We start from the raw sequence: 25,967 nt of genomic DNA on the forward strand, positions 1-25,967 counted from the left end.
AGGAGATCCTTTCAAGATGTTCACTAGGTTATATTAAGAGTTGTTTCGGGACTTCCCGGGCGGTCTGGTGGTTAAGACTCTGCGCTTCCACTGCAAGGGGCACAGGTTTGATCCCTGGTTGGGGAACTAAGAGTCTGTGCGCAGTGCAGTGCCTGCCCCCGCGATAAAAAGAGTAAATAAAGTGTCAAGAGGAAAAAACACGAACCTAGAATTCTATACCCCATGAAATTATTCTTCAAAAGTGGAGGGGAGATAAAGACCTTCTTAGACAAACAAAAAATGAAGGAAATTGTTGCCAGTAGATTTGCCTTGTGAGAAATATTAAAAGAAGTTCTTGAGAGAGAAGGAAAACAATATAGATCAGATACTTGGATCTACATAAAGAAAGGAAGAGCATCAGCGAAAGAATACGTGAAAGTAAAATTAAAAAGAAAAAACAAACCCTGTTTCTTCAACTAGTTATTCACCCCTTCTTTAGCCTAGGGCACAGAGTCCCCTAAATTAAACAGGTTTTCAGAAATGTCTGTTGATAATTCTGTCTAACATTATGATAGTCATCATGTGTAGTTTAGTTAATAAATGTATGTTAAAGTAATAAATATATAATAAAAAATTCCACAAACTTTTCCCTTCAATAAGTACTTAATAATAGCTATCATTTATTAAGCTCATATTTTATTAGGGTGCTAAATGCTTTATATCCATCATCTTTTAAAATTTTTCACCAGCCCTGTGATGTAAGTATAAATATGATATTGCAGATGAAATTCAGAGAAGTTAAGTAACTTGCCTCAGCTCACACAGCAAGTGAGTGGCAGAGCTGGGATTCAAACATGAGTCTTCCTGATTCCAAACCCAGGACTTTTAATCACTATGATGTACCACATTCAGGGCATGGTTAAACTTGTCCCCCATGTGTCTGAATGGGTAGAATTTTTACTGACGGTATCTATGCCCCACAAGGCCTGGCCTCCATTCAGTCCTTTAGCAAACACTTGCCCTGCCCTTGTGGACACTTTAGCTGAATGAAGAGCCAAGGTTAAAGTCAAAGCAAAAGGTAATATCTATCATAGGAAAGACTTGGTAGCAAATTTATGAATCAGATTTTGATAATCCAGTGTGAAACAAACCCCCAGATCCTGCTTGCTTTTGTTGGAATATGAAAATATTGACTAAAAGACTTAGCAGTTATTGTTCATACTTTTGTAGAAGGCAGAAGACTTTAATTAAAGTGATAATTAATGTGGAAAGTAGAAGTGCGAACATCTTATTCATTTTTTAAAATGCACACTTTAGTTTTGTCAGAGTGAAAGAACCTAAACCTTTCCTTAAAAGGTTTCAGATTACAGATCCTAATAAATTCTTTTTAATTGATCTGAATCAGTTCTTTAGTCTTTAGATACATTCCATGTATAAAAATGTGAGAAATCCACTTCAATTCTTCACATATTTCTCGACCATCTACCTATACCTTTCTCTGAGATGGATGTTGGAGATACTTTTCTTTAGGGACCCATAGGTAGCAAGTCAGGCAAATGTACACGCAATGAGTCTGGAATTGAAGTTTTTTTTTTAAAATATAAATTAATTTATTTATTTTTGGCTGCACTGGGTCTTCGTTGCTGCGTGCTGGCTTTCTCTAGTTGCAGCACGCAGAGGCTACTCTTCGTTGCGGTGCATGGGCTTCTCATTGCGGTGGCTTCTCTTTGTTGCAGAGCACAGGCTCTAGGCGCACAGGCTTCAGTAGTTCAGCAATAAGAGAATAATAATGAAGTCATGAAGCACTTTGCTTTCTTCTGCTTGCTTGAGTTTGATTTACTTTTCTTTCTCTAGTTTCTTACGTAGTTGAAACTTACATTATTGACTTGAGATCTTTTTATTTTCTAATATAAGCATTTCGTGTTATAAATTTCCCTCTAAGAACTGCTTTAGTTGCGTCCCTCTAATTTTGGTATGTTATGGTTTCTTTTTCACCTTATTAAAAATCTTTTCTAATATCTCTTGTGAATTCTTCTTTTAACCAAGGATTATTTAGAAGGATGTTGTTTAATAGGAAGTATTGAGTGAATTTTCTAGCTGTGCTTGTGTTATTGATTTCTAGTTTTAACCTATTGTGGTCAGAGAACAGACTTTTTGTGTGATTTTAATTTTTAAAACATCATGGAGGCTTTTTTTTCCATCTTTTTTTTTTTTTTTTTTTTTTTTTTTGCCATACGCGGGCCTCTCACTGTTGTGGCCTCTCCCATTACGGAGCACAGGCTCCGGACGCGCAGGCTTAGTGGCCATGGCTCACCGGCCCAGCCGCCCCACGGCATGTGGGATCTTCCCGGACCGGGGCACGAACCCGTGTCCCCTGCATCAGCAGGCGGACTCTCAACCACTGCGCCACCAGGGAAGCCCATGGAGGCTTTTTTTATGACTCAGAATGTGGTCTATCCTGGAGAATGTTTCATAAGCATGTCAAGTGAATGTGTATTCAGCAGCTGTTGGTTCAAGTGTTCCCTAAATGTCAATTAGGTCAATTTGTTTAATAGCGTTGGTTACTATAGCTTATTGATTTCCTGTCTACTTTATCAATTATTGAGAGAGAAGTACCAAAATTTCCAATTATAATTGTATATTTATGTATATTTTGTTCAGTCAGTTTATGCTTTCACATATTTTGAAGCTCTGTTAGGTGCATGCACATGAAGGATCTTTACATCTTTCTGATGAATTGACAGCTTCATCATTATGCAATGTCTCCCTTTACCATTGGTAATATTCCTCTTTTTCTGAAATCCATGTTGTCTGATATTAATGTACCCACTTATGCTTTATTTTGAGTAGTAATTTCATGGCATATCTTTTCTCTATCTTTTCACTTTGAACCAGTTTTGTGTTTCCCTCTTTTTAAAGTGGGGTTCTGATGGACAACATTATACTTGGGTCTTGTTTTTTTTAAAAAATTAATTTATTTTTGGCTGCGTTGGGTCTTCATTGCTGCCCATGGGCTTTCTCTAGTTGCGGCGAGCGGGGGCTACTCTTCGTTGCGGTGCACGGGCTTGTCATCGCGGTGGCTTCTCTTTTGGAGCACAGGCTCTAGGCGCGCGAGCTTCAGTAGTTGTGGCTCGCAGGCTCAGTAGTTGTGGCTCGTGGGCTCTAGAGCGCAGGCTCAGTAGTTGTGGCCCCACAGGCTTCGTTGCTCTACGGCATGTGGGATCTTCCTGGACCAGGGCTCGAACCCATGTCCCCTGCCTTGGCAGGTGGATTGTTAACCACTGTGCCACCAGGGAAGTCCACTGGGTCTTGTTTTTTAATCCAGTCTGAGAATCATAGCCTTTTACTTGGGCTTTAGCTACACCTGTATCACTAAGAGGGTCTCTCTCTGGTCTCTTGCTCTTTCTCCAATCTTTCTCATAGGCACTGGCTACAGGCCAGTGGTAAAGAGCTTCCAAGTGCAGAGTTCTCTTGTGTCTGGTGATCCTACCTATTCCAAACTGACCAGCTAGCCCACACTGGCTTTTAAGAATATGTCAAAATGTTAGATAATTTCTTTCTACCCACTTGTATGGCAACCACCTTCTCCTTCCTTGCCCAAAACAATATTTGTATCCTTACAGTCGCCTTGTGACCTCAACTCCTTGATGTGTTCAAGAAAATTATGATTTTGTAGATTATCTGCCATTTTCTCATTGCTGGGGAAGCTATGTTCTCTTGCACCCTAAGCGGAAGCAGAAACTTCCCGGAGGGTTTTAAGCAGCCAAGTGATATTATCTGATTTAATTTTTTTTTTTTTTTTTTGTGGTACATGGGCCTCTCACCGTTGTGGCCTTTCCCGCTGCAGAGCACAGGCTCCAGACGCGCAGGCTCAGCGGCCATGGCTCACGGGCCCAGCCGCTCCGCGGCATGTGGGATCTTCCCAGACCGGGGCACAAACCCATGTCCCCTGCATCGGCAGGCGGACTCTCAATCACTGCGCCACCAGGGAAGCCCGGATTTACATGTTTAAAAGCTCTTTCTGTCTGCTTTGTGGAGAATGCATTTTAGGGTGGGTAGGAGTGGAAGTGGGGAGACCATCGAGGAGCTAACAGAGCAGTTTAATCACGAGAGAACGGTGGCCTGGACGAGGCTGGTGCCGGAGGGGAAAGAGGGGTTTGGGACATATTTTAGACGTAAACTAAGAGGATTTGATGATGGATTGAATGAGGAAGGGGAAGACTCAAGGATGACTCTTAGGCTTCGTTTGAGCAAAGGAATGAATGTTGGGACCACTTACTGATAGGAAAACAGATCTGGGGGCAAATCGAGTTCTGTGTTGGAGATGTGAAGTCCTCGATCAAGTAGAGGTATCAAGTCAGAAGTTGGATCCTCAAGTCCAGAGCTCAGAGGAGAGTTCTGGGCTGACAATTTACCTGTGAGAGTTAACAGTGTGGAAATGATATTTAAAGTCCTGGGACTGGACGAGGTTACCCAGGGAAAGGAGATGATAGAAAAGGTCACCCATTTGACATAGGATGGAGGAGGGAGCATAAAGGAGACAGAGAAGCAGTGGCCAAGGACACAGAGGAGAGACTTTAATAATCCCTTGAAGGAAGATTTTAATCTAGACTTGGTAGGAATCCATAAATCACAAAAACACTGTATTTCATTCAAGAGAAACTGGAGATAGTACAACTCTATTAACTCTTTTGATTATTAGGTAAATAAGACTGCCAGTTGCTTCTGGAATCTTGGGCCTAAGATCTTCCATTGATCCCAGGCAGGAGTCTGCCACTGCTGGGAGGCATGGGGGCGCTCAGTAACAAGGGTTATTGTAATTCCATGCATGGGTAGCTTAGCGAAACTTTATTAAGCTTGGCGGGTATGTGCACATATCAGAGGCTTGATCGTCCTCTTTAAATTTTCCCCCCTCCTTTCTCTCCCTCTGAGGCAGATGCTCCTGGCCTGTTGGGTCCTGGCTGCATCACACAGATTCCTTTCTTGGTCTTTGCATGTGTTATTGTGAAATTTAAAGCTTCTTCAGAGGAGACATGCTCTATTAAGTAAGAGAAATGTGGCTAAAGGAACACAATAATGAGGCTGATTAGATGTTTTTGTTGGTGGTGACCTTTCTACTTAACTCCGAGAATGTGTTGTTTTGGGTTTTAAAATACATCATAGGGACTTCCACTCGAACGAGACGTGTGGGTGAGTTGCAGGCTGAATGTGTTTGATTGGCGTGGAGATAGACTTCAGGGCAGCACAACTTCCCATTTAATATTAGACATCCTGTTTGAATTAGTCAGGATTCTCCAGGAAAACAGAACCAATAGAATGTGTGTGTGCATGGATGTATGTGTGTGTGTGGAGAGAGAGATAGAGATTGATCTATATATCTATAATCTATAATCTGTCTATCTAGAGACTGATTTTAAGGAATTGACTCGTGATTATGGAGACTGGTAAGTCCTAAGTCTGCAGTTTGAGTCTGACGGCTGACAGACTGGAGACCAAAGAAAGAGCAATTCAAGTCCACAGGCCACCTGCTGGCAGAATTTCCTCTTGTTGGGGTGTGTCGGGGGAGGACATGTCAGTCTTTTGCTCTAGTCAGATCTTCAACTGATTGAATGAGACCCACCCACATTATGGTGGGCAATCTGCCTTCCTTAAAGTCCACTGATTTAAATGTTAATCTATCCAAAACACCATCACAGAGACATCCAGAATAATGTTTGACTACATATTTGGGAACCTCATGGCTCAACCAAGTTGACGCACAAAATTAACGGCCACCCTAGTTTTCAAAACTCTTTTTCTACTGCAAAAAGCTGCTTAATAATCCAGTCTCTCTACCCACCCCAAATGCCTGCTAATTTATAACCCTGTGAAGTCTGGCCACTTCTCTTACTTGGTTGAATCTTCAAGGTCTCATTTTCCATGCCCAAATGGCTTATCAGTGTGTTTAGAGTACTGGGGCCAGATGTTAAGATGACCATTTCCCCCACTCTGTTACATCTATAAAACTGCTGTTGATGTAATGGCAATTTAAAAATCTTTCAGGATGTCCTGTTTTAAAGAAACTGAACAATCACTTGCATTTTTAAAACCTATAATAACTTATAGTATAAAAGGACTTATTGTAAAGAGTCTATTAAAAAGGAGAATTCCCTTATGCATTTAAAACATGATTGTGTATAAAGTTTGGTTTCACTGCAATCTCTCAGGACACACTGATAACGAAAAACCAGGCACAACTGGGACTTCCCTGGTGGCGCAGTGGTTGAGAGTCTGCCTGCCGATGCAGGGGACACGGGTTCGAGCCCCGGTCTGGGAAGATCCCACATGCCACGGAGCAGCTAAGCCCGTGTGCCACAACTACTGAAGCCTGCGCTCTGGAGCTTGTGAGCCACAACTGCTGAGCCTGCTCTCTAGAGCCTGTGAGCCACAACTACCGAAGCCCGCGTGCCTAGAGTCCATGCTTTGCAACAGGAGAAGCCACCGCAACGAGAAGCCTGTGCACCGCAACGAAGAGTAGCCCCTGCTGGCCGCAACTAGAGAAAGCCCACGCGCAGCAACGAAGACCCAACGCAGCCAAGATAAATAAATAAATGTATTTTAAAACCCCACAAAAAGCAGGCACAACTAAAGTTTGCCTTTTATCAAGCAAGAGTTCATGGTGTGTGTCCAGAAAGCTGGAGTCTCCTCTTGTACTTTGCGTTTGCACTGGGTCAGTTCTATCTCATGCCCACAGCTAAAAATACCTCACTCCTGGCCAACCCTAGAGTGGCTGGGGACACTAGCTACTTAGAGGCAGAGATTCTTTTTCCTATGATTTTATTTTTAATCATTAGTACTCACATGTACTTATTAAAATGATAACAGCTAATATTTTTGGATACCTGCAGCGGGCCAGGGCCATGCATTAAGCACAGTATATGCTTTGTCTCACTGAATTTTTAAAAGTCACTCTTTTAAAAAAATTTTACTTTATTGAAGTATGGTTTATTTACAATGTTGTGTTCATCGCTACTGTACAACAAAGTGACTCAGCAAAGTGTGTATATATATATATATATATATATATATAATAATAATTATTATTATTTTTTTTGCGGTACGCGGGCCTCTCTCTGTTGTGGCCTCTCTCGTTGTGGAGCACAGGCTCCGGACGTGCAGGCTCAGCGGCCATGGCTCACGGGCCCAGCCACTCCGCGGGATGTGGGATCTTCCCAGACCGGGGCACGAACCCGTGTCGGGGACACCCCTGCTTCGGCAGGCGGACTCCCAACTACTGCGCCACCAGGGAAGCCCTATATATTCTTTTTCATATTCTTTTCCATTATGGTTTAGTACAGGATATTGAATATAGTTCCCTGTGCTATGCAGTAGGACCTGTTGTTTATCCATCCTGTATATACTAGTTTGCATCTGCTAATCCCAAACTCCCAATCCTTCCCTCCCTCACCTCCCCTCCCCCTTGGCAACCACAGGCCTGTTCTCTGTCTGTGAGTCTATTTCTGTTTCATAGATAAGTTCATTTGTGTCACATTTTAGCTTCCACATACAAGTGATATCATGTAATATTTGTCTTTGGCTTACTTCAGTTAGTATGATAATCTCTACGTCCATTCATGTTGCTGCAAATGGCATTATTTCATTCTTTTTTATGCGTAATATTCCATTGTACGTGTGTACTATATGTTCTTCATCCAGTCGTCTGCCAGTGGACATTTAGTTTGTTTCCACGTCTTGGCTATAGTAAATAGTGCTAATATGAACATTGGGGTGCATGTATCTTTTTGAATTAAAGTTTTGTCTGGATATATGCCCAGGAGTGGGATTGCTGGATCGTACGGCAACTCTATTTTTAGTTTTTTTGAGGAACTTCTATACTGTTCTCCATAGCAGCTGTACCAGTTTACATTCCCACCAGCAGTCTAAGAGGGTTCCCTTTTCTCCACACCCTCTCCAGCATTTGTTATTTGGATTTTTACAAATCACTCTTATTAGGTACTTTTATCAGCTTCATTTTACAGATGAGGAAATGGAGATTTGACTACTGTTCCCAAGGTCACACAGCTGTTTGATCCTGAAGCTGGGACTTGCATGCAAAAGGATCTGAGTCCAAGCTTAGCCAACATGCCAGGCCCTCTCTTAGCCAATATGGCAAAATACTTCCCAGCCTCTCTCTGACCATGTGCTGAATATTCTGCTGGATATCTCCTCTAGCAAACCTGCTGGTTTTGCAAAACCTTAGGGATTCAATCAGATTACCTACTAAACCGCTTCATGGTATTTTACAATAAAATTAAGAACTCCCTTTTTCCTCCATGCCTTTTCACAAATCAATTTTTAGTGTGTGGGAGGGAGCCCCTGGGGGGTGGGCAGATTCTTAAGGCTCCAGCCTGCAGAGTCTGTGGAACAAAATTCTGCCTCGTTCATCAGCCACATAGCTTGGGGCCAGTGTTGGCGTCAGCCTGGCGCTGTTCATGGCAAAGGCTGAGGAGTCATCCTCCAAGGCTGCCACCTGCTCTGATGTCTCAGTGGCTGTTATCTGTCTTGTTCTGAGAGACTTTTAGAAAAGAAGCTTCTTGGACAGTTTCCTGAGAAGTTATCCCAGAACCTTAGAACTATCTAAGTCAGGAAGAAAAGAAAAATGTAAGACAGAACGACAATAAGAACATCTGGAATTTCACACCGGGCAGGACTGGTGATGATATCCACGATATCTATGGAGAGGAGGAAAATGAGGACTGTCACTTGGTGTTTCTCTTGTCACCCCTGCAGTAAGGGGCACACAGCGAGTCAGCCACAATGCCACCAAGCTCCTCCTGAGCTCTTGGGAGACTGAGAGGAGTCTCTGTTTAATGCGTTGCACAGAAAGTAACTAGGCTGGAAGTGGATGATCCCAGTGGGAGGGGCTGAGAGCAGCCTTCCACTGCCCTGGCGAGAGGACACTGGCCACCATGGGGGTGGGGACCTGGACACACTGAACTGAGCAATTCAGCAGCAGTGGCAACAGCGTCACCATACTCTTTCCTACCAAGGAGCACAGGCAACCAGAGACGTTCAGGACATGTTGAAGTGCAAGACAGCATTCCACTCAACACTTAGGAGCCTCTGACCAAGTGCAAGTAGAGCCTGAGAACGCTGTAGCAGACCACCCAGCCTAAGGGTGGAGGGAGGCCCAGGTGGACCATGCTACTCCCTTCTCCATGCAGATGTTGGTTAGGGAGGGTACTGGCCGGGTGGGTGCAATTTACATTGTTAAAATTGCTCTTAATCATTTCTTTTCCTTGTTATCCAAGTAAAACACAGTGATTGCAAAGGAAAGAGAGAAGGAGGGAAGGAGAGAAGGAAGGAAGGAAGGAAGGGAGAGGGGAAGAAAGAGAAGGAAAGAAAAAAAAGGTGAGCAAAAAAACAGGGGTTTGCCATTTGGGGGAGCTGGGTGAAGGGCACGTGCGCCATGTCTGTACCATTTTTTGCAACTTCCTCTGAATCTATAGTCATTTCCAAATAAAAATAAAGGAAGCAGGAAATCCCATAATTCACTCCACGGAAATCACCACCATTACCATTGCAGCATATGTCTTTGGTTAGTGTTTCTGTATAATTTGTTGTACTTAACAAAGGCCTTCATACTTTTTTCGGGGGGGGCGGTCTCCCTTTGATTGTTCACCACAATCCCACAAGGTGTAGCAGCAACTTAATATTTATTGAGGATGGTAGCAAGCAACACAGACATTGTTACTCTCAGATACCAGATAAGTTAGTGGTATAAGTAGAAGTAGGATGACACCTCCAATTCCCTGTTACCATCCTATTACAAGGGATGCACATGGTGTAAAATCCCTCTTAGACAGTGCTGACTGCGACTTCCCTCAGCCAGCAGGCAGAGGTGTCACTGGGAGAAGAGGCAGGCTGGTTCCTCAGGCAGGGTCTAAAGGACTGGTGATGCCTTGGGGTCACGTGGGCCAAGAGATGCAGATATGCAATTCCAGAAACTATTCAGGCCAAGGGGCGTAACTTCTCCTCACCAAACTTGCAAAGACTGACATGTCAACCAGTTCTCCAACTTGCTAGTCCACGAGGAGATCCATGACTGCCAACTGTCATGGATGTGTGTGTCAGCTGTTCAGTTTTAAGATGCATCTTTCCCCCTCATGTTTTAACATCCCTGACACAGGGATTCATTCTACAACCACTGCCAGCCAGACAGCAGCTCCGACACAGTTGCTGTTGCCTGCGTATAGAAGTCTTTGGGTGTTATTTCCTGTGACGTGCCTGGAAAACTACAGCCATTCATGCTTCAGTCAGCAAACAAGTGAGGACCACTTAGGGGGAGAATAAGAGGTATGATTCTTTTGTTGTTGTTTTGTTTTTTCCTCCTTCCTTTTTTTAAATTTTTAATATTTTATTTTATTTTATTTTGAGTCATGATTCTTGTCTGAAAACTTCTACTGACATCCATCTGGTAAAATCAAGGAAGCACTGGAACCAAAACCCTCCAAACTGGTATTGACAGCTTGAGAAAACTTGGAAGAAAATCTGAATGGATTTCTTTCTTTCTTTCTCTTTTAAAATAATTTTTTAAATTTTTAAAAATTATTTTATTATTTTTAATTTTATTTATTTTTGTCTGTGTTGGGGTTTCATTGCTGCGCATGGACTTTCTCCAGTTGCGGCGAGTGGGGATTAATCTTTGTTGTGCTGCGTGGGCTTCTCATCGCGGTGGCTCTTGTTGTGGAGCGCGGGCTCTAGGCATGCGGGCTTCAGTAGTTGTGGCACACGGGCTTCAGTAGTTGTGGCTCCTGGGCTCTAGAGCGCAGGCTCAGTAGTTGTGGAGCACGGGCTCAGCTGCTCTGCGGCATGTGGGATCTTCGCCGACCAGGGCTTGAACCCATGTCCCCTGCACTGGCAGGCGGATTCTTTTTTTTTTTTTTTTTGCGGTACGCGGGCCTCTCACTGTTGTGGCCTCCCCCGATGCGGAGCACAGGCTCCGGACGCGCAGGCTCAGCGTCCATGGCTCACGGGCCCAGCCACTCTGCGGCATGTGGGATCCTCCCGGACCGTGCCACGAACCCGTGTCCCCTGCATCGGCAGGCGGACTCTCAACCACTGCGCCACCAGGGAAGCCCCGGCAGGCAGATTCTTAACCACTGCATCACCAGGGAAGTCCCCTGAGTGGATTTCTTAGTAGAACACTTTTCTTTCTCATAACATTTTTTTGAAGATTTTTTTTGTTTTTGCTGTACGCGGGCCTCTCATTGTCGTGGCCTCTCCCGTTGCGGAGCACAGGCTCCGGACGCGCAGGCTCAGCGGCCATGGCCCACAGGCCCAGCTGCGCCGCGGCACGTGGGATCTTCCCGGACCAGGGCACGAACCCACGTCCCCTGCATCGGCAGGTGGACTCTCAACCACTGCGCCACCAGGGAAGCCCCCTTTTGAAGATTTTTAAACTTACAGAAAAGCTTAAAAAGTTATTTGACAAATACCTAGATATCCTTCACCTAGATTTTCTTAATGATATCATTTAGAGACATTTGTGTCTCCTCTCTCTGTTTTTTGGGGTGGTTTTGTTTGTTTATTTATTTGTTTGCCGGATCATTTTGAAAATGATGTGCAAATATCATGACACTTCACTCCTAAATACTTCAGCACGTATCTTTTAGGAACAAGGACATTCTTTTCGATAACCGCAGATTATTATCATGCTCAGGAAATCTAACATTGATATCTTAATATTATCTGATATGCAGCCCATATTCAAATTTCTAGTGGAAAGAATACGTGTATCAGTTTTATTCTCTTTTAAGAAGTGCTGCGTCACCAACATTGTTGAAAGTAGAGGATGACTGTGTAGGAAAAAACAGAAACATCAAAGGCTCTGAATCTAAAAGTGATTCAGAGAATTAGACACCAGACATGAGAAAGCTTTAGGAAGCCATTTTAGCCATTTTACTTCCCTTCCATTTTTCCTTTTATGGGTGCACAAGGCTTGACGTATTAATAAAATCTCTATCTCAATAAGTCACAAATCCTCTAAGTGATTAAATGCCGAAGGGATAGGAAAGCATTGTATTATAGTGTAATTGGCATAATTGTTTTTATTTTGTGGTACGTAAAATGATGGTGCATCTAACATACGATGAAAAACTTTGGGCAGCTGGAGGTTCAGAGCCAAGAAGAAAACATGGCGGTACATGATCTTCGTTGATTGTCCTGAGTGTGACTGTTTGTACACCTGATCCCCAGCGATCAGGACAGGATGGCCCCCAGTCCTGCATCCATCGGCTGGAGACAGGCTGACCCACTCTCAATCTCCTCCTCCCCTTTCAGGACTCTGAGTGGGGGGTGGCCTCTCCAGCCACGTCTGTGGTCACATTCTCTCTTCAAAAATTAAGTTGTGCTTTCAGTCCACATGGACCAGCTCTTCCCAGCTCACCTCTGTCTGAGCTACTCTCCTGGCGCATCCTTCAACTTGCTCAGCTGGCCGATCGCACTCGTTTGGAATTTATTCTTCCCTGTTCTGCTCTCTCAGAGCGGTTGGATTTCTGCTTTCTGGGCTCACCTTCCCCGCAACCTTCTGAGTTCTGGCTCCCAGTGCCCTGGATTCTACTCTGTGCGCCATGAGTATGGTTGAAGTTAGCGGGTCCCACTCCAGCTTTTCCCAACGCAGAGGTGCAGGGAAGCCCCGAACCAGTGACATTTGACCTTCTCTTCAGGGAAAATTTCAAAACAGTGAATTTGCCTTTGTCACCTTCTCACCTGCCACCCACAAGTGACTCCTTCCTCCCTTCTCCAGAAACCCCCAAAGTGCCTTTCATTCCCTTCCTTCCTGTCTCCTGCCAAACTTCATACCCCAGCAAAAGTTTTCTGATAAATTAACCCGTGCACAGGTGTGAATAACTCCCTTCTGTTGATGGTTTGGGAGCAGATTCTATAGAGAAAGGACGGGAAGAAAGTTTTTGTTTTCTGGAAATACTCAAGCCCTAGCAACCCGGGCCAGAGGGGTGGGAACATCTCCTTGCTTGATAGATCCAGGAGATTGTTTAGTGGGACCTACAGAACTGCTTGACCAAATTCCACCATTTGAGTGTAGAAATGCTTGCTTTCACCTGGCAAAATAGTATTTAGTAAAGTCATTTAACTACAATGAATTTTAATAAATTGTAGTGGGTTGTCTAGCTATGGTTTTTGGTTTTCTAGCAAACTTTCTTCCATCTCCCTCCTTTTGGTAGCAGACACCCTCCCCACTGCCCCCTACCCCACCCCGCCCCGGCCATAAACGTGTGGGTACATAGCCTGGGCTGAGCCAGTTGGAGAATTCAAGGCTTCTGGATCCTGACCCAACTGGGGCTATTCAAAATCCTCCTGCAAGAATCAGTCATGTTCTCAAAGTGGTGGAAGAGAGAAGCTCTCCTTTCAAAGGGGTTGCTATACTTGGAGTATGTAAATCTAGAGATGCCAGCATCATTTTCCTTTCCCCAGAGACAGAGATAGAGATCTTTCTTCAAAATAAAGACAAGACTAAAGAGACAGAAGGAAACAGGAAGTGATGAGAAACAGAAAAAGAGAAGTCTAGTGGTACTAGGTCCTCTGTCCCTGAAGGTCCTCTGTCCCTGAAGACTGGTTTCTACAGAAATTCTTCCTTTGATGCTATGAGGTAGATCCTCTCCCTCTTTTTAAAATCTAGTTTTAGTTGGGTGTCTGCCACTTGCATCCAAAAGCATCCCAACGAATGCAGCCATTATATCCATTCATGGCCCCCAAGCATTGTGTCAGGGACACTTGGCTGTACCTTTTATTTGATTACAACACCGTACTTTCCCTCTGTCTCCAACAGTGTTTGCCCACTAAATATGTTTGCTTTTAAACGACTGAAAAGACAAACGGGGACTCTGCTGCTATCCAGTATTCTTCCTATTTTACCACTGCTATGATTGGTGCCTTCATTTACACACACACAAGCCACACATACACACTCACAACCCATATCAGGTCTAGATCACAGATTACAAGCTCATTTAATTACAGAGGTGAAGCAGGTAATGTGAAATGAATGAGGAGAGGCAGATAGATAGTCTGGTAATACAAGGGGTAGTAGAAAGGCTGCAGCAAACTGAAAGGAGGATGCTCTGCCTGAAGGCTGCCAAATTCAATTGAAAACAACAGCCTCAACACCGTGTGGGCCACAGCAAACACATCTGTGATTCGCCCTGCAGGCCGCCGTTTTGCAACTCCCAGCCTAGACTGTATCTACCTGCCTCCCTCTCTTAGTCAAGAGGAGATTCTGGTTGTGAAGAACAGAGCTCCACTCAAGATACCTCGTGTAAAGGACCATTGCTTAGAAGAGTATAACAGATAATTTCTTGGATATAAGATCCAAAGTTCATCCAGCCTCATGGGAACAGGGATGTGGGCACTGTTCAGAGCCAGGTGTATTCTCTGCTCTGAGTACTGTCTCTCTGTTGTACTTCAGAGTCTCGAGGGAGTGTTGACTCGCTGCTGGCCGGTGGACCAGACATCCGTTCCTTGTCTGACAGGCATAGGCTGGAGACGGGGTCATGGACAACCGTGCCCAACTAAACTTCTGTCTCCAGCAGAAGCTCTGGATTGGGGATAGGGTTAGGGCTGGGCTGGGGCAGACAGTTAAAGTTGCTTCATACTGTGGCTTTGCCACTCCAAACATCATCAACACCACAGTTAGTTCGGATTCGGCGCATTGGTTAACTTTGCATATTTCCTTCTAAATGTTTTCCCAATCTGAAAGAGGATGTGGGGCTTTGAATAGGAAGTATGGTACCTACCATTAGTCATCACTGAACATTCTTCTGAACTTAAACTGGGTCGGCTCTTACAGCATCTTTTCTCTGTCCCCTTGGTGATCATACGTCTGTCTTTCCAAACCTTCTCTTCCTCTTATTCCCACAACAGTCCTGTCTCATCTTCTGCACAGATTCGTATAAAATGTCTGGTTTCTTCTACCTTGGGATAACCCTGAATATCATCTCTTAATTAATCTTTTCAAAGTGCCATTGCAATTAGATTACTCTTCTCCTGGGAAGGTACTATGGTTCTCCACAGGTTTTTGGTCCTAGAAAAGTTAACTAACATCTCTGGATCTTGTACTTGATTATAAAATGGTACAATATTACCAGTCTCGTAGAGCTGTGATCAGGGCTAGAGATAATGTCCCGAATGCCTGGGACAGTGCCTGGCCGAGTATAGGTGCTCAATCGATGTTCATTTGTACTTTCACATTTTCACACCATTTCCTGAGTCTACGTCATTTCCACAGAGAGACCTCAAGCTCCTTTAGAACATTCTCTTGCTTTCTTCCCCTTTATTATCTACAGCCTTGGAACTTCTAGATAGTTGGAACAGCCCGGCACCCCATACACATTCAGTGAGGCGTGGGCAATGAAGCTAAAAATGGTGAGAGCAGCGTCTGTAGGAGAAGCGGGAGGGGGTGGGGCCCCTGTGGCCAGGAAACAGGTCACTGCCATTGTGCTCATTCATCCCAACCCCAGGGGAGGCCCGAGGGTGGAGCCCAGTGTTTCCCAGCACCTACAGGTTGATTCCTAGGCGGCTAATGGGTTCCAAGCTTTCCTGACCCTGCTCAGGGTGCTTCTGTGACACCTTCCATAGCCCGGTCACCGCACGATGAGGACTGTGGATACTTACACTTCTCTTCCCAAGACAGGACTAGGAAACCGCACGATAGGAGGTTAAGTAACAGTCCGTACGCTGCTGACAAATCCCCACCGGGGTCTGGCTCCCTGGACGCCTGTGTGTGTTCCTCGTCCTTCCTGGGTGACCAGGAACAGAAGCGCCCTCACCTGACTTCAAGGGCATTGTTGTCAGGACACCACAGAAATAAGGCCAGAGGAACCTCTGCCACAGGGCCCAGCCTCCTGGGCACCATGAAGAGCTGGGGCTCACCCAGGATGGACGTTGTTTGGGAACGGAAAGGTCTGTGTTCTTCTGGTGCCCCATCAGCGGCATGAGTACCCCTTACCATGTCCAGATCATCCTGTTTTTTCAAATAGTTTTTTCAAGTTCTGCTCCTTCCACTACTGTTCAAGCCTCTTTTTTTGTCTCCTGTTCCAACTCCTCAGATAATAGGATTCGAGTAATTTACAAGGTCATTGTCATGCCTGATGGGCAGTTTTGACCCCCACCCTAGGTCCTGAATGGGTTGCCTCAGGTCTGGTGCCCACCCTAGTCCAACCAACTGTGGCCAGGGTGGAGGGGTCCCAGGCAGCAGGAAGACACCCACAGGAACCACGGAGGGAGTGTGGGTCTCAAGAGGGTTTGTGGGTCAGGACTCCTTACTTTTACCCTTGTCCCATAAAAGATGTCAAATAATAGTCAATATTTATGGAGAATATATTGTTTAGGGAAACAAGCTATTTCTTTTCTGAAACCGTCTTGAACTTTACTGCTTTCCCCTTTCAATTCAAGCTCCACACTACTGCTAAAGTTCTCTTTGTAAATGTGTATTAAATCACATCAAGAAAAAAAAAATCTTGCATTGGTTTTCCATTACCTTCAAGCTGAAATTTTAACTCCTTGGTATGACGTTCAAGACCCTTATGATCTGGTTGCAACCTGTTTCACTGGTCTCATCTACTCTTCCACTGCACACACCTCTCACCCCCCACAGTACACACACACGTGCGCACACACACACATACACACACTGTGCATATAGACACCCTTTGCTCTAACCGTGTCCAAATTTTGCAGTCCCCTGAATTTATCATATTCTCCCATGTCTGGAGGCCTTTCTAGAATATCTTCCCCTCTCTCTCCTGTTTAGCTTCTATTCACCCTTTGGGATTCCAGTTTCTTAACACGGTCTTCCCTTATTGTCCAGAGCTGACTTGGATGCCTTCTGTCATATATGCATAGCATACGACCCCACCTGGAGCAACTCACCACACTTCTTTGTAACTGTTGATGTACTTGTTTATTTTCTCTGCTGAATGACAGACCTACTGGGGGGCAGGAGCTATATTTTATTCACCATGATATCCTCCCATTTTATGGGAGCTCAAAATTTTTTTGAATGAATGAATTTCCTCCAAAACAGGTTCCTGTTGCAAAAGCAATGAAATGAAGTTAAGAACATGTGCTTTGGAACCTTGAATCCCAACTCTGCCACTCACTAGCTGAGGGACCTTGACCTCTCTAGGACGTGCATTGTTTGTTGGGTAGAGTGAAGGCTTGGGGGTTGGGGTGTGTGGACTGAGGTCCTAGTCTCTGGGTTCTAGACGCTCAAGGACAAGTGTCCACATAGGGCCACCCAGCAGAGCCTAAACGGACCTTCCCTGCTCAGGACAGCTAGTCACCAGGCATGGGACAAGACTTCGCTCCCTCCTCTCAACTTCTGCAGCATGAACGACATCGTTCAGTATCTGCTTCTCTTTGGCATTTTTAAGAAATGGTGCCTTGACGCAGTTTATTTTCTCTAACTGGCCTTTAAGAAGAACAAGCTTTAGGATTTCCCTGGTGGCACAGTGGTTAAGAGTCCGCCTGCCAATGCAGGGGACACGGGTTCGAGCCCTGGTCTGGGAAGATCCCACATGCTGCGGAGCAGCTAAGCCCGTGCACCACAACTACTGAGCCTGCACTCTAGAGCCCACGAGCCACAACTACTGAGCCTGCGTGCCACAACTACTGAAGCCCGCACACCTAGAGCCCGTGCTCTGCAACGAGAAGCCACCGCGACGAGAAGCCCATGAACCGCAACAAAGAGTAGCCCTAGCTTCACAACTGGAGAAAACCCGCGCACAGCAACAAAGACCCAGTGCGGCCAAAAATAAATAAATAAATAAACATTTTTTTAAAAAGAACAAGGTTTAAACCTGGGGACTAGCCAAAAAGGGGGGAAACGGGACTCTGCCTACAAGTCCACACTTTGTCCTTGTGCTATATGTCTCACTACATACTCCCTTTTCTTTGAAACTTTTCTTTTGAAATATTTTTAGATTTTTCCTACTTAAATCCTCTCCTTGATTTGGAATTTTTCTGGGATAAACAGTGTCCCAGAGACTTCCTTCTTTCTCATGATAGTATTAAAATTTTGAAGGGCCATGAAATGCATGGAACGCCCAGAGTACCTGCATCCTGGACAAGGCACAGCCACACCCACCCGTTGCCATGTCTGTGGCCAGAAAGTGTTGAACTGAGGCCCAAACAAGTGATTTCAGTCAGTTGCTGATATCAAACCCATTGCCTTTCAAGTTGAATATCGGTCCGCCTGGTCACGGTGGCCAAGAACTCTGAATAGAACATAAAGACGAGGTGGATTATGGGCCTCCAAGTGCCCCTCAAAGGCAAACCTTGCCTTTAATTGGGTTTTTATGTGGATATTCTCTCCCGTTATGGTGTTCAATACCCCTTGCCCTGCACGCCAGAGCTGAGTTATTGGTGGGGGAGTGTTTACTAGCCTTCTGGGGATAAGCTTTTAATCACCTGCAGAGAGCAGTTGGCCGCCTCTAAAAACACTTCAATAAATTGGGATTCAGGCCTTAGTTGGCTCAGCCCTTGTCAGCCCCAGGCTGCCTTGTGCCAAGATGCACTGAAGCCAGAAATGAAGGTCAAAAAGTTACTAAGCGTTGGCATGTCTTGCTTTCTGGCTTGTTTGGTAGATCCTTATTAAAACATAGGTGAATGTTGGCTGGCTTCTTGCTCGCAGTTATAAATACTGTACTGTCCGTTTTCATTCCTTTCTTCTCTGCCCACTTCTGCAAAGATGGTTGTGACGGGGGATGGACAAGCTGAATGCATTGGTAGAGCTGTCACCTTAGACGGGGGATTCCGGACGTCCCACACGATTAGCACTGATGGTGCACATCAAGGGAGTGGTGTTATGAGATCACCTGGAAGCTGGCCAGACGGACCAGAGCAGTTATGGCTAAACCCTTCCCTGGAATCCAGCTCTTCTGGGAGGGCTTCCAAACAGCGGCTAAACTCTGAGTCCACTAGATGGCACAGTGACACCGGCACACACATTGTGGTGAGCCTCTGGGTGTCCTGCCCTCACTGTTCTGGGCTTGATCCCTCTTGAACAAAAGCTGGAGGCTAGTTATTGAGAAAGGGAGCTGGGGATAAACTCCTCGAAGTCCTATATCTTGGCTCTATTTCTCTAAATCTTCATATAGCTGTTGTGAAAATTGTGTGGATTTTGTAAAACTGTGGACAATAATTAATGATGAAGAATGATAAAAATACCTAAAATCCTTGATTATGTAGCAGAAATGCCATAGAAAGAGGATCTAACCATCTCTGATACTTTGAAAATGCATCCTAACATTTTGGGGAAAATATATGTCTTAACTAGCTCTTGTGTTATCCCAAGTAGTAAGTACTTTATCTGCATTAATCCTTATAGTAACTTATGAGGTAGGCGCTATTTTTTTTTTCTTTTTTACAAATTTATTTATTTATTTATGGCTGCGTTGGGTCTTTGTTGCTGCTCTAGTTGCAGCAAGCAGGGGGCTACTCTCTGTGCGGTGCGCGGGCTTCTCATTGCCAGGGCTTCTCTTTGTTGCGGAGCACAGGCTCTAGGCACGCGGGCTTCAGTAGTTGTGGCACGTGGGCTCAGTAGTTGTGGCTCGCGGGCTCTAGAGAGCAGGCTCAGTAGTTGTGGCGCACGGGCTTAGTTGCTCCGCAGCATGTGGGATCTTCCCGGACCAGGGCTCGAACCCGTGTCCCCTGCATCGGCAGGCGGATTCTTAACCACCGCACCACCAGGGAAGTCCCGAGGTAGGTGCTATTAACATACTAATTTTACAGACAGGAAAATCGAGGCACGGAGAGTTTAAGTTACTCACCTACAGAGCTAATAAGTGCTGGAGCTGAGACTCAAAGCTTGAGAGTTTGGGCTCCAAAGTTCATGCTCTTAGGGACGATACTCCTCACAAAAGAGAAGTCTGGGGAGCCCTGCCAAATAAGCTTTTATGCTTTCTCATGACAAAGGAACAAGCTTAGGTTCTAAACACCTTGCTCCCTATTATGTCCCCTTTAACATTACTGCCCTGGGACATCAATGCTATGTGTCAGCGTATCTGTATTCTCAGCGTATTTGTTATGTTCTGATCCTACAACAAATGCCATCATCCTTCTAGAAATCATGCTGCAATAGCATAATGTTTTGTCCTTCTCTTCCGAACATTGCTTAAAAAAAGCAAAAGCCCTGACTTGTTGATTCTCATTCTGACTTTCAGTTTCAGATAGGAAAATTAATATGCTAAGTCATTTATCCGCATAAGGACACTTAGGCTATGACTAGAGAATTTACTCCTACATTCATTCCTCCATTTATTCTGTGATGTTGACAGAATGTATGCGGCGTGCCTGGCCCTGAGTTTAGAGCGATAACTCAGGCAAGTGTGCCACCTTCACATCACTCACAGCTCAATACGAGAGGCAGACGTGTGAACACAACACGAGAAGCAATCCTGTTGTGACTGTAGCAGAGCTTCGGACAGTTGGGCGAGAAGGGGCGCTGCCCAAGTCTTTGAGGGGTGGGAGCAGTAGGACAGCCTTTGCAGAGGACAGGATTCTTGGGCGGAGGCATAAACGGTAAGCAGGGGTCCTCTAGGTAAATACAGCGTCCCCAGGAAGAAAGGACACAGCATGTTCCCAATGCTCAGAGCTTGGACACTGTAAGCAATGAGCCTGGAAAATACCCAGAGGCCGGTCGCAAAGTTCTCCATGAGCCATCAGAGGTGGAGCTTTATTCTCTAGCCGATGGAAAGCCACAGTGAACTTTCCAGGAAGGGAATGACACCATCAGATGTGTGTTTTAGGAAGAGGACTCTGGTCTGAAGGATAGACTGCAGGTCAGGGGGGCAGCAGCCAGCCAGATTGGAGGCAGAGACCAGTTAGGAGATTTTTGCAGGAGTTGAGATGAACTGAGACAGTTGGGGTGAGGGACCATGAGTGATGTGGGGTTCAGAACGAGCCTCCCCCAAATGTATCACTCTTGGAGGAGGATGATTTTGAACTAAAGGCAATCGAGACCCTGTGGGTTCAAGAGAAACTACTGCCCCTCCCCTAACTACCTACAAGAATTTAAATTGGGGATTTTTCCCCGCCAAGAGTTATTACTGGAGACAAATTTTATCCAAGTGGTCCCATCTGTATGGCAGGGCAAATATCTAGATACCAAGCATCTGCTCTTCCTCTTATTGTCCTGTGAGGGACCTTCTTTCCTTGGAAGCCCCAGGCTCCTATACCATTTCTCACTCAGGATGGCATATAGACCTCATTTTACCTTTCTGTCTCTGACCCTCTCATGTGTGGGGTTTCTGTATGTGCAAAATTAAATCTAATTTTCTCCTGTTACTCTGTCTCATGTCGATTTAAGTCTTATACCAACCAGAAGAACCTAGAAGGGTAGAGGAAAGTTTTCTTCCTCCTTAACAGTAGGATAGGGGAAAGGAATTTTAGGGACATTTCAGAGATAATGTAAGTAGGGCCTTTATTTATATATGGAGGTATGAATTATTTATAGCCAGCTTTCTCCCACGAAGGATTTGGGGTAGAACCGTAGGACTTGATAATGAGATGAATTCAGGGGCTGAGGGAGAGAAAAGGATCCAACAAGATCCCCAGTTTCTGGCTTGGACAAGGAGGTGGATGGGGTACCATCAGTCAACATGGAAACTGAAGAGAAAGAAGCCCATACTCAAGGGGATGCCCAAGGTTTCATTTCAAACATATTGCATTTGAAGTATTGTGGACAGCCAAGTGGCTCTAAGGATCTGCACCCTGTGGGAAAAGTTGAGGTTGGAAAGGTAGAGTTTGAAATTATCAGCACATTGGTGGAGGCTGAGACCAGGAAGGTGGATGTCATTACAGGGTCTGATAAAAATATGAACCATTTTGTTTAGTTTCCAGTTGTTTAGCTATTTAGTTTCTTATAGCTCTGTCTACATTTTTTTCACCTCTCTTCAAGATAGGTAGCTCCAGAGAATAATAAGAGAACTGAGAAGAGTACGGTGTCTCCAGGATTTCTTTGGGTCTGCCTTTCCTTCTGTGCAAGGTCTGTGTACATTTTATATTCCAAGTTCTTCCCAAGATAACTTGAAGACTGGTGCAGAGGGAGAAGACCCTGAGCTTTCAATCACATCACTTGCAGACAACGCTCCACCTCCAGCCCCTGAGTACCACTCTGGCTTTTTGAAGAACTGGAGAGAACATGCTTCACTGGCAGGTGAAGACAGGGAGGGGGTTGGAGCTGGCTTCAGTCTTGTATTTATTTTAAAACTGTAAATGTTTAAAATATGATATGTAAACTTGCTTTCAGGCCACTTTTCATGGTAGGCGGCCTTGACAGTTAACCATTAGGTTTCTCTGGGACGGTGGAAACTTGTGTTCTTTTGGAGAAGACAGCAGAGAGACTGCTCGCTTGCTGGTATGGGGGGCAAGGCAGGTGGGTTTGCCATCTGCTCTCAGCTTTGGCAAGATGGAGGCATTGAAGGCAGCTGTGACAGCACTCGGGAGAAATTAAACAGGAGATAATTTATTCCCCCAACCTCAGGGCTTTTGTCATGGTAACAACTCCCAGACTCGGTGGCTTACAGACATTGACGTCTCCATCGTGCTGTGGAATGGCCACAGCTCTGCACTAGGCTGTGGGCTGACTATAGGGTGGCTTCTAGCATCTTCCTGTTCTGGGACTCGGGCTGCAGGAGCAACCCTTACCTGCAACCCACAGCCCTGTGACAGAGAACAGAAGCACAAGAGGCTGAGCTAAGCCGTGCATTCTCCCTTCAGTCCGCTCCTCGGAAATGGCATGCGTCACGCCCACTTGAATTTTGTTGGACAAAGCAAGTCACGTGACCAATCCCAAAGGGTTGTGCTCTAAGGAAGGAGGAATTGAATACTTGAGCATAATAATGTCATCTGCCAGAGTTAGTCATTCTTTTGCTAAATACTTACTGAGGGCAAGCATTGTGCTGGAACTTGATCTATGGAAATAGATCTGTTCCCTGCCCTCATGGAGCTTACAATCCCACTTGGGACATAAATGATGAGACCAAAAATTACAATAAAGGCTGAGCCCAGTCCCAGATTTCAGGGCCCTCACAAGGATAGTGGAGGCTGCAGAGAGCACAGGATGACTGCCATAGGATGAATTACTCCAGGATGTTACCATAGCAAGACCTAAACAATATTTTTCCCTGGATGGGATAGGGAGTGGCGGAGAGATTCTGTTCTTCAAAACTCTACTCAGGTCACCAGCCTTCTGAGGCTCTCTATGGCTTTCTTTGCCGAGATAGTGTCAGGCCTGGTAGGTTACCTGCCTTGACACCCTTTGTCCCACCTGCCACCTGTAAACCCAGCCCCACCTCCCTTCCCAGTCCGGTCAGGTCCTGAATCAGCAAGGACTTAAACAGCTCCAGCTCCGTATTCGGGGGCTGAGGACCAAGTTACCCTTGGCTGTTTGCCTCTCCATGACCAGCTGTCCCAATGTTAAAAACTGGATTCCTGCCACATTCCTAAGCTTTTTCTATAACCTTCCAAACCCTTCCATACCATCACACCCATACTGCTCTGACCTAACATCCCAAGATTCCAACCCAGTGATTCCCTTCATACCTGTTAGACCCCCAGTCCTGGGGTTCCTAAACACTCCCATTCCCTCAACATCTTCACAGAAGCTGTCTCTCAGAAGACTCTTTCCTGTGGGTGCCACTTCTGCAGTCCTCTTGAACTCTGGACCGGGAGACCAGGGAATGTTCTCCTTACTCCCCACTGTGGCTTCCTATACCCTGGTGTGACACCGTGTGCTGCACCGGGTCTTCTTTGTGGCACACGGGATCTTCACTGTGGCATGCTGGACCTTTAGTTGCGGCATGTGAAATTTTTAGTTACTGCATGTGGGCTCTTAGTTGCGGCATACAGGATCTAGTTCCCTGACCAAGGATTGAACCCAGGCCCCCTGCATTGGGAGCGTGGAGTCTTAACCACTGGACCACCAGGGAAGCCCCGAAAGGAGAGATTCTTGGTTACGTATATGTAGATGGCTCCATCGGGGTCCAGGGAAGACCCTGGCGGAGGCTGACGGCTGCTGTTCATATTCACTGCTTGGTGCAGCCAAAACATTGTGCAGGTATCAGGAGGTGGGTCCAGGCACACGGTATGCAGATGATGCCCCAGGTAGGGGATGGCTTTGAAGTCTGGCAAACCAAGAGTTTCCATCAATGACTGGTTCAAATTTCCCTTTCATATGAGCTCTTGGCACCAAGAACAATACCCTAGATGTTGGGGTCCAATGTCACAGGTGAATATAAGTATATCCAGAGGTCCTATAGGACTTTACACAGGGCTAGTTAAGCTGAAAGTGAGCCAGCCAAGTGGGGAAATAGCTCAAGAACCCTGTCTGCAGAGCTTTACTAAGATTTATTTGGAAAGTTATGGTCTCTCCCAAAACGAATCCACAGATTGCTTTGCTCTGATTACAAGAAGAACGTTGAGGTCTTTATTAACAGTCATCATTGGATTCCTTCCCTCCTTAAGGAGATTAATTAGGTAAATTTCATTACAGTAACATCAACTTTCTTGGAAAGAAACCATCCAACTTCAGAATGACTGTGAGTTTATATCTGGAAACTAAGCAATGTTAATGTTTACAGTTGAGAATGTGAAACATTAGGTTTTAATAGATGTTGATGTCATTCTTGGCATCCTGCAATGATATAAACTACTCTGTGAAGAGGTAACACGTTGTTAAATGGAACCAAAATGCAAAGAAAGGAGTTGGAATGTACACACACAGGGTTCATCCCTACCTCCCACTTACCCATCCTGCATCTGCCGTCTGAGCTGAACCAGAAAATTGTGGTTGGCGTGCCCCATCTATCGCAAGTGTCCGGGTAGAGAGACGAAGGAATTTCTCCCATTCTATTTAGTGCTTTGCTGCTCTAGTATTTTCAAAGAGGGCCAAAATGGCCAAGGAAAGACAGGTCAATTTTAGTCCTGGTTCTGCCACTAATTGTTGCATGTTCCTGGACCAGTCACTCCCTCTGTGTTGTTTCCCCATGCAAAAAGTGAGAAGTCTAGACTCACTGGCCTCCAATGACAAGCATTAAACTCTGTTTAAAAGAGATTTTTCCTGCCTTTTGGGTAGACTGTCTAATGTGCAGCCATTTGACAACCCCCCTTCAACCCTGAGGGAGTCTGGGAAATTTGGGGCTGAATCTTTTTTTTTTTAAACCCCTCTCTTTTCCCCTGTTATTTGTTTATTTTTAAATTAACTCTGAGTTTATTTTTATTTATTTTTAAATATTTATTTATTTATTTAATATTTATTTATTTATTTGGCTGTGTCGGGTCTTAGTTGCAGCACATGGGATTTTCATTGCAGCATGTGGGATTTTTGTTGTAGTGCGCAGGCTCTAGTTGCAGCGCACAGGCTTAGTTGCCCTGAAGCATGTGGGATCTTAGTTCCCTGACCAGGAATCAAACCCATGTCCCCTGCATTGGAAGGCGTATTCCTAGCCACTGGACCACAGGGAAGTCCTGGGGCTGAATCTTTAACCCTGCTAGGTGGGTGCTCGGGTCCTTGAACTTGCCTCATGACAGGCAGGGGCTGGGGCAGTTCTGAGATGGCCTCAGACACAGATTGTGTAAAAATTCGCTCTACCCCCACCTCTCTCTCTCCTCTCTCTGCTTTTACAGTTTTTAAAGGATATCACCATATATTAGTGCATTCCTGCAAAGTGGGCAGGGCAAGATTCTCACATGGAATTGCTAAAAGAAGCTCATATGTGTTCAAATGGTTCTGATGAACCTAGGGGCAGGACAGGAATAAAGACACAGACACAGAGAATGGACTTGAGGACACAGGGAGAGGGAAGGGTAAGCTGGGACGAAGTGAGAGAGTGGCATGGACATATATACACTACCAAATGTAAAATAGATAGCTAGTGAAGCAGCAGCATCACATGGGGAGATCAGCTTGGTGCTTTGTGACCACCGAGAGG

At 45.2% G+C, this 25,967-nt stretch overlaps 1 protein-coding gene across 5 annotated transcripts in view; it reads left to right on the top strand.

Moving 5' to 3' along the window:
- The window catches only part of CUNH8orf89 (chromosome unknown C8orf89 homolog), a 54,102-nt gene extending 30,219 nt beyond the window's left edge, over positions 1-23,883 (top strand). For 2 of the 5 annotated variants that reach the window (XM_027127914.1, XM_027127910.1), the window contains one exon: positions 6,186-6,309. The gene's annotated coding sequence lies outside the window, so the exon portion shown is untranslated. Of the gene's footprint in view, positions 1-6,185; positions 6,310-10,147; positions 10,315-18,724; positions 19,458-21,934 lie in introns of those variants that run through there. The other 3 variants (XM_027127911.1, XM_027127913.1, XM_027127912.1) reach the window with 3 other exon arrangements.
- Positions 23,884-25,967: the final 2,084 nt, after the last annotated feature.

This window comes from Aethalodelphis obliquidens, unplaced genomic scaffold (genome assembly GCF_003676395.1).
Source record: "Aethalodelphis obliquidens isolate GAN/ISIS:26980383/991018 unplaced genomic scaffold, ASM367639v1 scaffold33, whole genome shotgun sequence".
Taxonomy (NCBI): Eukaryota; Metazoa; Chordata; class Mammalia; order Artiodactyla; family Delphinidae; genus Aethalodelphis; species Aethalodelphis obliquidens.